The following is a 12431-nucleotide window of genomic DNA, read 5'->3' on the forward strand; positions in this document are numbered from 1 at the left end:
GATATGCCTTACAGAATCTATTGCAAGGGTTTTCCAAACAAAGCAAAATGGTGGGAGAGAGTGGTGGGTTTGAATCTCAGATCAGCCACTTGTTAACTGTGAAATTGATCAAAGTCATCCTCTGAAAAATGTAAACACAAAGGGGTTATATACCATTTACAGAAACTACATTACAGAGTTGGTGGGAGAAAAGAGCTTGTAAAAGAATAAAGAGTATTACAGTGGAAAGGAAACAGTGGAAAGAGTTACCGAAGCTGCCTCCAGTCCTTCTTCTATCTACTTGTCTGATCTAGGTCAAGTTACTCACCTTTTTTTGGCCTCAGTTGCCTCATTCATAAGATGAGGGGCTTGTTCTAGGTTCCATCCAAACTCTAAATCTATAATACATCGATGACATCAAAATAGGAGCTGATAATATTAATTACAATTATTTTCATTGTATTTGGCAACCAGGTGGTATGCTTCAAGGGATGCTGAATTTTCAATAGGAAGACCTGAGTTGGAATTCTGCCTCAGATACTTCATAACTGTGTGAGCCTGGGCACGTCACTTTACCATGTGCTTCCTCATTAGTAAAATGGGAATAATGGCTACCTTATAGGATCATTGTGAGGATCAAATGAGAAATCATATGGAAAATGCCTTGCAAACTTGAAAATGCTATTAATATTATTAATAGTAGCATTTTCTTAAGACACACATTTTTCTTATGCAAATATATACATATATATTAAAGGTGTGTATATATGCAATATGTATATATAATATATACAACATATAATACATATATAGTATGCATATCATGTTTATATGTACTATATAATAAATACGCTTATATTTATACATGATATATACAATACAATACAAATAAATACACAAAATGCATATATTTATACACAATGTGTATATATACGCACATGTGTATATACACACAAACAAGCATGTTATTCAACATGTGATTTCATTGCTATAGAGAAAATCCAAGTGAGGTAACTCTTTTTACCCATACCAATCAACATGTTCTCTGTAACTTGTCTTAGGGACTAGCTGCTTAGGGCACTTCAAAGTTGAGTGAATTGCTGAGCTTCCGTGAGTAAGAGATGAGATTTCTGCCTGGTTTTCTTGACTGTAAGAATGACTCTATCCACCACAGCATATTTTTTCTTTGTCTAACATATACATATACACATACCCAAAGAGCATATGACTATGCACACATAGGCAAATAATATAGATATGCATGTATATTCTTTGCATGTCTGAATGAGGCAGCATGGTAATAGATAGAGGGCCAACTTTCAACATGAAGATGTGGGTTTAAATCCCTCCTCTGACACGTATTTGTTACATGACCATACATAGGCAGGCCCTGTTAATAAGTAACTTTCTAAAAGTATAAGTTATAGAAAAGATGCTAATTTGCAGTTATGGAAGAAGTTTGTTCACCTTGGTGGTGAAGACACACACACACACACACACACACACACACATATACACATATATGTATATGATTAAAATGAAAAATAAAAAATATAAATTACAAAAACCTATGAATGTTTTAGAGAGCCAGATTGAGAGGAAGAATTTTAAGCATAGTACAAAATGCTCAAGCATTCTTTTCCTTCATTTTATCTCATTGTATCCCTTATACATGTACATACATACATACGTATATCTATATATACATGCATATGCACACATATACATAGAGATGGACAGAAGTTTGGTATTCTGTGTATTGGAAGTAAAAGCCGATGGTCATAACGAATGTGCGTTGCTGTAAACCTATTTTCAGAAGAACCTCTCAGATCTGTAGGTGGATCCAGTCATGTACATGGGTTGATAGAGGACTGTCACAGATACAAAATGTGAAATGTTAACTGCATGTTTTTGATTTTCTGTTCTGGAGGGTCTGTAGAGGTACAGCGTTTGCATGCATACTTTTCCATGTTTAAATTCTGCTCTAGATTTCCCTTTCTGTATTCTGTTTCATTTATCCCATCACTCATGTTCTTCTTGCTCCTAAAATCTTTCAATGAAAAGCAAAGAACAGTGGCCACTATTTTTTAAAAGCTCTACGAACAGAAAACCAACTGCAACAGGGTGTGGAAGAGCTCTCAGCCTTACTAGATCTGATATCCCAGGTGGCAGGTCTGAGGCTAAACTTGCCTGATCACATAAAACCAAGAATGAGACCATATCTAGTAAGCTTCCTTCTCTACACATATGCTTTTTTGAGCCCACAGGAATATGCTTGTTAGAATGGGAGCAGATGAATCTCAAAGGTCCTTTAATGAAGTTTTCAACCTTAATAAGGCAGTCCGTTCTCTACCAAGCAGGCTTTGCTGAGGAGTCTTAATTTATCCTCATTTAAAGCTCCCTTTAAATTGTGGCATCTTTTGCCTTGACCATTTCTTCCTTCTCTGAGGCATGCCCAGAGCTCTCCCCCTAGGAATGCTAGTAGTTATTAGATATTGTCTAGTGGACAATACCTTAAATATGTTGGCAGGTTTTTACCTTTCCTCCAAATGGTTGCTGATTATTATCTAGAGTTATTCTGCCCTGAGAGATTCTGAGATCTCTTGTGAACCCAAAGCCAGATTCTTCACTCTCATCACCCACTACACTATTGAAGGTCTTTTTTTTTTCACCCTGACTTTGATTCATCACTTGGTTTTATCATCAGCTTGGCTATGGTTTGGAAACAGAGCATGTCAGCACTCCCCCTTTTTTTTAACTGCCTCTGTGTTGCAGCAAATGTGTTTTGTTCTCTCCTTTCAAAAGTGAAGATTGTATCTTAAAATCATTTTCCCCTAGGGATCCACTCACTACTTTCTCCCTGGCAGCCCAGAAGGACCTCAAAAAATTAAGAAAGATGTTCAGAAATGTGAATTTGTACGAAACGAAAGAAAAAAATAATAACACCCAACCCATCTAGACATATCACAGCTCAGTTGTGTGGTTGCTTCCACCCTGCCTGCAGAAATGTTTTTGGAATTTCTAGGCCGTAATAGACATGTACAGCTAACTGACTTTTATCTTTCTACTGTCATATTGATCTATCAGTGAATCTATAATAGAAGATGGGAGCCTGAAACAGTAAAAAGTAATAGCCATTGAGATGGATAGCCAGAGCAAAAATGTAGTTTCACAGGGACACTTAGTGCAAAGAACTGTAGATTCATGTCAAGGGGGCATAAGTATCCCCTTCAAAGGCCCCTGTTAAAAATACCTAGTGCACAGATGACCTGCCTTCAGAATATGATATGTTTCTATATTGATTTTCCAAGTTTCAAAACAACAGGAAATAGCCTAGTAAAAGTTTCTTTGCTGAGCACTAAAAGTAATTTACCTCCTTTGTTTGATTTCAGTTTGGGATTTTGTTTTATGGTTCAAAGTACAAGTGCTTATTTTTAAAAATTCATTTGAAACCTACAGAAGGAAGCAGCGCTCCAGACCATGGGAATGAAGCATAAGAAACCTGGCATGGAATAAAGCAAAACAAAAGAAAGCCCATAAATTGCATTAAGGGACTTCAGTGGCAAACCATTCCATGACCACAGTGACGTCTTTATTTTCATTTCAGATGTGGGCCCCCATGACACAGAGACAGGCTCCTCCCATCATCATAGCTCTCCTAAGACAAAATTGACATGACTGTAAGAGAGGCTACGCGCTTGCCTTGACGTAGTCTTTATTTTACTTGTGATACTTAATCTTTCTTTTGTCTGTTTGCATGAGGGTGTGTTGGCAGAATTCAGAAAAATGGCCATTCCGTGGCTAGTAAATGATGATTTTCCTTTCAGTGGCATTAGCCACTCATTGTTGATATGGAACAAGGATAAATAACGCAGGTCAATGATTCAGCATTCCTTATATAGACCTGTAATTCCAACATTATGTGCCTAGCTCAACAAAAGGAGGTTTTACAAAAACAACTCACATTATTGTAGACTTGCCTTACATATTTTGATAACACTTCCATTACACAACTACCTCAGAAATAGGTAAGATGGTTTTATTAGAAGTCTAATTTTGAAGAACTGGTTGATCTTAGCTACAGGCAGTTCTTTCTTTAGTAAGTGGACAGTTCCACAGACCTCTACATAAAATGATTTTTACACACTGCTAATTTGCCCTGAATCATGGGGAGAGAGAGGATAGAGGGAGACAGGAATGAGGCTACAATCCAGTGGAGGGAGGGAACTAGCATAGGGTTCAAGAAGGGAATAAAACCCAGAGGGCAGAGGCAGAAAAGTTGGGGCCAGAAGTCTCAAGCCAAGTCTCTGATCCATAGCTTTTTTTTTCTTTTGGTTTGGTTTCATTTGGTTTTTTTTTTTTTCGTGGGATGGGAGCTTATGGAGTGCTTAGCCAAGAAGCAGGCACAGACACATACTGTGCTTAACATGGGTGTTTTTTTTTTGGGGGGGGGAATGTAGATTTATTTCAAACTTCTTTACATAAAGTTGAATTTGCACAATGAGAACTAATGTAAGGCAAAAACTATCTCTATTCTTATTAATTCCTTTATATTTATGTTTCCATTCCCTGTTCTATTTTAATTAGAAATATGTGTATATGCAACATATGTATAGTTATATGTATATGTGCGTGAGTGCACATAGAGATAGAGATATATAGATATATGTAGAAATCAATCAGCAATCATCTGTCAAGTGTTTACTATCTGCTGGGAAGGTTGGTGTAGTGGTGAGATAGCTGACCTTTGAGAAATGAAGACCAGACATGGGTTTTATTTTATATTTGCCTCTGATACATATGGACTACATGATGTTGGGCACTAATCTGCATTGGAACAGGAAATGACAGTCTTCCTTTGGTACAACAAATATTTTGTGGCTCACAGTGTAGACTTTGGCTGTTCATCTGTTACATTTTCCCCTTAATGCATGAACAGACCACTTCCTACTCTACTTCTTTTCTGCTTCATAATTGGAAATTCCTTCACGTTGTGGCCCACAATTTCACCCAGACACCAGTCATGTTTCAATTCACTTTCTATTTGCCAGCCACCTTCTAAACAGCCTCTTCCTTTACTTTGCTGGCCAGAACAAAAAATACATGCTACAGATCTTCTGTCTTGAGGCCTGGACTGTTCTTCATCTAGCTTACTATTTTAGACAGGCCATAGCCATGCTTTACTGCACTCCTCACTCCCTGGTCACCTTGACAACTTCACCAGACCCTTCCAGTTCTGGAACTAAGACTGTATCCATTCTGCCATTATTCCTGAAAGGGATGTATCAATTTTCTCCCTTATAGCCTCAGTCACCATCCTTATAATAACTTCACAGATCAAGCTGCCCCTCTCTGGCAACCAGTTCCCTATGTATATTGTCTATCCCAACAGGATATGGGCTCCTTTGGGGAAAGGATTATCTTTGCTCTTGTGTTTGTATCCCTACTACTTAGCACAGTGCTTGGAACAGTATAGGTCCTTAATATTTTTTTTCATTCATTCATTTATTCATACATATATATATATAGGTAATGATGTTTTTATACTACTTTTTTCATCCAAGTAATCATCATTAACATTCTGAAGCCTATTTATATCTACCATTCATCATTTCATTACCATGAAATAAGAAGTCTAATAACCCTTTCAAGGAAGGAAATTATGTCAGTCTGACATGATTAATTCTTAAGGAACCCATGCTTTCTAAGTCCTCATATTGTTGTGATGCCATACAATGCCCTTTAATGGGTTCCACTATTTGTTTGTTTGTTTTTCCTTGAGTTTAGGATATGTGAGAATAAACCCTTTCCACAATGTATTTATTGGTTTTGAATGGCCACTTAATTGGTAATTCACCGTCTGCTGGGGCTCTTCTATACATTTGTATTTATTACAATCTATAAGGTATAGTTTCTGCATGGGACCTTATGTGTATATATAGTGCCCTGGTGATAAGGTTACAGCATCAAATTTAAGTATATCCCTTGCCCCCCAGAAAAGCACAAGACATACACAAGTCTAATCCAGCGATACTAAATTAGTATTTTGATTTGAACTAAGAAGAAATAGCATATGACCAAGCACAGTTTTGGTCCTATTCCTTTGATATACAAATATTGACAAGGAAACATTTGTCAAATAGACTATTTATGGAAAAAAGATAATGAACCTGATTCAGGATATCTCATTCTATCAGTCCATAAAATGCCCTCAGCCTGCACTTGAAAGACACAAAGAGAGGAAAGTGTGTCCACTTGCTTCATAATTAGTTCTAATTAGCAGGTTGAAAGCTATTTGTATTTAATAAAAGATACCTTTTTTTTTGGTTCAGCAATTGAGGTGAATTGTCTAAACAGGGAGTAACTATTACAGCTGAATGCAGTTTTATGGACAAGTATATATTATTTTGATGTTGTTTTCCCTATATTTAAATCAATTTGGAATGTTTTGAAATGATTAAATAGCATCATTAAAACAAATTTTAATAAAGAGAAACATAGATACTGGAAATCAATACCTAACTACCAGGATGATTAAAAACTACAGCAAACTATGGACATAAATACTTTGGTTAGATAACATGTTTTTTATTATTGACAGGGGAAATCCCATGACATCCAAAATCTAACAATTTGGGGAAGACAATCCTTTTGGGAGGACGTTACAGTTTCTTTTGATAATTTCAGTCATACTAAGTCAATAGGATCATAGATTTGGACTACAACTAACTTATAGGCTCTTGAATCTAACCTCTTAATTTCGCAGGTAAAGAAACTGAAGTTCAGAAATTTTAGGTGAGCAGGGGTACTTAAAATTTTATCATGCATCCGTTTTGCATTCTGATGAAGCCTATGGACTCATTCTCTGAATAATATTTAAAAATGTATAAGATAAAATGCATTAGATTACTGATAAACTGTATTTCAATGAACCAATTACATATTTGTGTGTAATGATAGCTATCTCTAGAGTGGGAGGGGGAGGGAAAAAAGGAATAACTAAATGTACTTGATAACTTTATAATATATTTAAAAGGGATAGATAACTGTACATAATTGATTTATAGTTTCATGTGCAATCATCTTTATTATAGTTATAGAAATGTTCATTTTACTCTACAAATTAAAAATAAATTTAAAAAATGAAAAATGAAACTAACAAATTCTATTGAAATACACTTGTCAAATTTGTTTTAAAATTTTAAATAAAAACAAGTTCAAAGACCCCTTGCCGCCCATTGTCACATAACTAGTTTCAGACAGACAGCATTTCAATCCTGGTTGTCCTGATCCCAAGCCCAACACTTTAACAAGTGACTGCTCAAGTCCCTTTCAACTTGTAGTTTCTATGATCTCAATAGTCATTAAAGATGTTTTCATTTTCTTTTCCTAAATTCTTCAATCAGCACTGTGACAGGAGTGTGTAACATCAGTACAGTATCATTTATCTGGTTTGATTTGTCCAAAACTTCCAGAAACTTGGACGAGTGAAGAAGGATCTCACAGCTTTATCAGGAAACCTGGCCTGATCCACTTGGGGGGACATCAACATTAGTCATTGGTTGGTTGTTGTCCTTCATTTTCAAAGAGGATCAAAATAACTGGGTTGGGGTCAAGGAACAGTATGGCTGACTATGGCTGATCAGACCAATACAGGTTTGGAAGGCTCTACCACAGGTGGGGCACAAATGGTCTATATGAACATTGGGAGTAGAGATGTCTCTAAATTTGTGCATCTCACATTTCTTTTGAACTACTGCACAGGTCCTTTGATGAGAGTGCACCATGCTACTTGGTCCTCTGCCAGTGTCTCCCATGATACACAATGTATACTAAAGTTCTTCAGAGAGCTGTTAATTATTTCTGCAATGAAAAATCACTTCATTCTTTGATGTAGTCAGTTCAGTACCATTCCTTTTCTTGATATTTTAAAAATCACTTATCTTCCTAAGTACTTTTTTGTTTGTTTGTTTTCTTTTGTTGGGGGAGGGGACAGAAGGGGATTTAGTATATAATGTCATCAGTGTACTAAATATCCTTTGCTGATATAATTCAGCAACTTAGCTATAATTTACAGTACAAGAAAGTTGACCAGAGCACCAAGAGATTATGTGACTTGCCCAGGGTCACACAGGTACCTAACCATATGTTAGAAGCAAGATTTGAACCTAGCTATTTCTGATTGTTAGCCAAACATTACATCCACTGCAATGTGCTGACCCTCAGTACTAATGACAGCTAATTTTAAGTTGCACTTCAAGGTTTGCAAAGCATTTCACATATGTTTTCTTATTTGAGCCTCAAAACAACCCTGTGAGTAAGGTGCTATTATAATCCCCATTTTACAGAAAAAGAACTTGCCCAGTGCCAGAAGCACCTGAGGCAGTATTTGAACTCAGGTCTTCCTGCCTCCAATATCTGCACCACTCAGTTGCCTGCTTGATGATAGATGGCTATTCCATATTAGGAGCACCCTTGACTAAACATAAGAAGAATGCTGATGATTCTCAAATCTTCCTATAACCCTAACCTATCTCTGTACTAACCTCCCATCTCTCATCTTCAACTACCTTTCAGACATCAAAACAGATAGCCAATAGACACCTTAAATTCAACATGTCCAAAAGAGAACGCACAATATTTTCCCATAAACCTTCCCTATCTCCCACCTTCTCTGTTTCTGTAGAGGGCAACAAGGAGAATCATCAGCTGTCTGGACTTCTGTGTTGCCACTGGACTCTGCTGAGTGGAAGAGAGTGAGGCTGATAACTTTGCACACACAGCCCTGTCTCTCTTAAATCCAATTCATGAACAAGTCATGACATCACCCTTATGAGTCACTGGATCTCTTCGAGAACAAAAGACAAACAGCAGAGGGTAACACCATCCTCTCAATCCCTCAGCACTTGCAATCTATGGTCATCCTAGCTCCTCACTACCTCTCCTCCTTCATAACCAGTTTATTGCCATATCCTATTGATTTCATCTTAGCAACATCTCTTGAACAGGTTCCCTTCTCTTCTCTGACACTGCCACAACTCTAGTGCAGGTCCTTATCTTGCCTAAGCTATCGTGATAGAGTGCTCAGCCTGCTTCATCTTTTCCAACTTCAATCCTTCTTCTATTCAATCACTAAAGGATTTTTCCTAAACTGCAGATCTGAACATATTACCTCCTTACTCAATAAATTTCAATGGCTCTCTATTACCTCCAGGATCAAATACAAATTATTCTGTTTGGTATTCAAAGACTTTGACAACCTAACCTCTTCCTACCTTTTCAGGGCTTTTTGTTTGTTTGTTTGTTTTTTGTGAGGCAATTGGGGTTAAGAGACTTGCCCAGGGTCACACAACTAGTAAGTTTCAGGTATCTGAGGTCACATTTGAACTCAGGTCCTCCTGACTCCAATGCTGGAGCTCTATCTACTGTGCCACCTAGGTGCCCCTTTTCCAATTTTCTTACACCTTACTACTCATCCCATACTTTTTGTTCCAGTGACACTGGCCTTCTGGCTATTCCACAAACAAGGCCCTCCATTGCTTAGCTCTATGTGTTTTCTCTGACTGTTCCCAGTGTCTGGAACATTCTCTCCTTATCTCTGTCTACTAGCTTTCTCAATTTCCTTTAAATCCCAACTAAAATATCATCTTCTACGGGAAACCTTTTCCAACCCATCTTATTTCTAATACCTTCCTTCTCTTAACTATTTCCTATTTATCCTGTAGGTAGCTCGCTTGTATATTTGTTTGTCATTGTCTATTCCAATAGGATTGTGAGATCCTTGAAAATGGTTGACTATCTTTTGAGTCTTTTTGTATCTCTAGCACTTAACACAGATCCTGGTACACAGTAGGCCCTTAATAAATGTTTATTGATTGATCGATTGACCGATTGAATGAATGCCCAGAAATGGTCCCTTCCCATTGCAGAGAAAAGGAACCCCCAGTCTTTCCTAGACTGTTTTCATTCAATTGCTGTTACTAAAACCCTTACACTAAACCCAACAACAACACTTCTCAACAGCTCAAGGCCCTTTTCCTCCACTGGTCAGATAGTGAAACCTGACATTATTTTTTCACCTGATTCCAAGTAATTTTCCATTTCTAACTAACTCAGAGTGGGTTGGTCCATAATATCATCTTCTCCACTAAATTCTTTCTTTCTCATCAACTTTTTGTGGTTCTACAAATGAATTCCAGATGTAAAAAGAGGAATTCACATTTCCACAGGGAATAAAAGTCTGGTTTGTGGGCTATACTATTTGCTACTGGCACAAAATCCAAGATGGTGTTCCCTGGGGTTTGGGTGGAATTAGGGAATTTGGCAAAATAAAGCAATTCAGGTCACTTAGATAAACATTAAGCATATATCACACTTCATATCTAGTCTTTTTTTAGTTACTTGCCCTTTCTTTTAAAATTTTCTTTAATTAAATAATTATCAGAAATTTAATTTAAAAAATCATTTAATAGTTAATTACTATGGACCATGTACCATGGTAGGTGCTGTCCTTATGTTCAACTGGGATCATAAAACATATAAACAAATAAAAAAATATATATTTTTTTAAATCTCATGAGGAAGTAATCTCATGGGGATCAGTAAAAGCCACATCAATAAATCAACATGTGGTTTTTAAGTAATTACCATGTACCAGGGATTCAAAGACAAAAGTGAAACAATCTCTCCTCTCAAGGAGTTTACATTCTAAGGGGAGGAAAGAGAGGAAGGGAGTCTAACAATATTCACTTATATAAAAAGTAACATTTCACTAGGCTTTCCCACAAAGATTACTTTTCAATTCAATAAACATTTATTAAGCATGTGCCAGGCATTGTGCTAAGCTCTGTGCACATTTAAACAAAAAAGGCAAAATCCAGCCTGCACCCTTGAGGAGCTTACAGTCTAATAAGGAAGTCAACATGCAAGCCAATATATACGAAGCAAGCTATGTACTGGAAAATAGGAAATAAGGAACAGAGCCAGGAGACTGGAATTAAGAGAGGTTGGGGAAGGCTTGTTGTGGGAGGTGGGATTTTAGTTGAGACTTAAAGGAAGACAGGAGCTCAGTGGTTAGGGTATTATGATGTTCCAAATTACATTATTATGTGGAAAACTGGAATCAAAGCAGTCACATATTTTCCAGATAATGCATCTATTATAACTGATTTTATTAGACGTTGCGAAGGTAAAAACAATAGGCCTTGGCATATGAGGGGTGAGTGGTGAGACACAGTGAGGAATTCAGGATCACTCCTAGATTGCAAGTCTGAGGAACTGGAAAGATGGTATTGTTCTCTACAGTAACAGGGAAGTAAGCAGGAAATATAATAGATTGTGTTTTAGACATACTGAGTTTAAGATGTCTACTTGAAAAATAGTTTGAGGTGTCTGAAAGGCAGTTAAAGATGCAAGACTGAAGGTCAGCAGAGAGACTGGGGCAGGAAAGATAGACTTGAGAATTATCATTGAGAATTATTTAAGAATGATATTTAAATCCATAGGAGCTGATGAGGTCACCAAGTGAAGTAGTAATGAGAGAGAAGAGAAGAGAGCCCAGGACAGAACCCTGATTAGATTACCTAATCTAACTCTGGTTGGACTTACAAATAGTGTCACTGTAGCTTGACTGCTTCATTTTTGCCTTTGTATCCCTAATTCATAGCATTGAGTCTAGTACTTTGTAGATGATTTAAAAATGCTGAGTGAATGAATGAATGAATGAATGAATGCAAAGGTAAGCAGGTGATTCCAGGAGAGAAAGCAATAATTAAATGTGGACTAGGATTGATGGCACAGCAGATAGGGTGCAAGACCTAGAGTCAGGAAGACTAATCTTCCTGAGTTCAAATCCAACCTTAGATACTTACTAGCTCTATGTGCCCCCGGGCCAGTCACTTTCCTGTTTGTGTCAGGTCCTCAAGTGTAAAATGAGCTGGTGAAGGACGTGGCAAACCACTCCAGTATCTTTGCCAAGAAAATCCTACATGGGGTCATGAAGAGTTGGACAAGACTAAAAAACAGCTGAACAGGGATTGATGGGCAGCTCACATGCTCATGGGAAAGGTATGTAACTGAGAAGACAGAGAAGGAATTTCTGGCAGTGATGTGAGTAACAAAAATGTTCACATTACCAACGTTTAAAAAACAAATCACCAGATGGGACAACAATTACCAATTCCATTCAAGTAGAGACATTTCTGAGGCCAGAATAGCTATTCTTCCCATTAGAAACATCTCCACAGCTCAGGAAATCTGGAGTATGTGAGCTTCTCCATTGCCACTTTCAGTTACCCTTGCTTAGAGCACTGACAGAAATGTTGATTTTGGGCTGGCCAGCAATACCCGGAAGAAACTCCTTGTCTGAAGGATGAACTTCTCTCCCTCAGAGTCACATTTCTTAATCAAATTTAGTCCCTTAAAATGAGAAGAAAATTAGGGATGTGATAGGA

Source organism: Phascolarctos cinereus, unplaced genomic scaffold (genome assembly GCF_003287225.1).
Source record: "Phascolarctos cinereus isolate Bilbo 61053 unplaced genomic scaffold, phaCin_HiC Scaffold_5;HRSCAF=322, whole genome shotgun sequence".
Lineage (NCBI taxonomy): Eukaryota > Metazoa > Chordata > Mammalia > Diprotodontia > Phascolarctidae > Phascolarctos > Phascolarctos cinereus.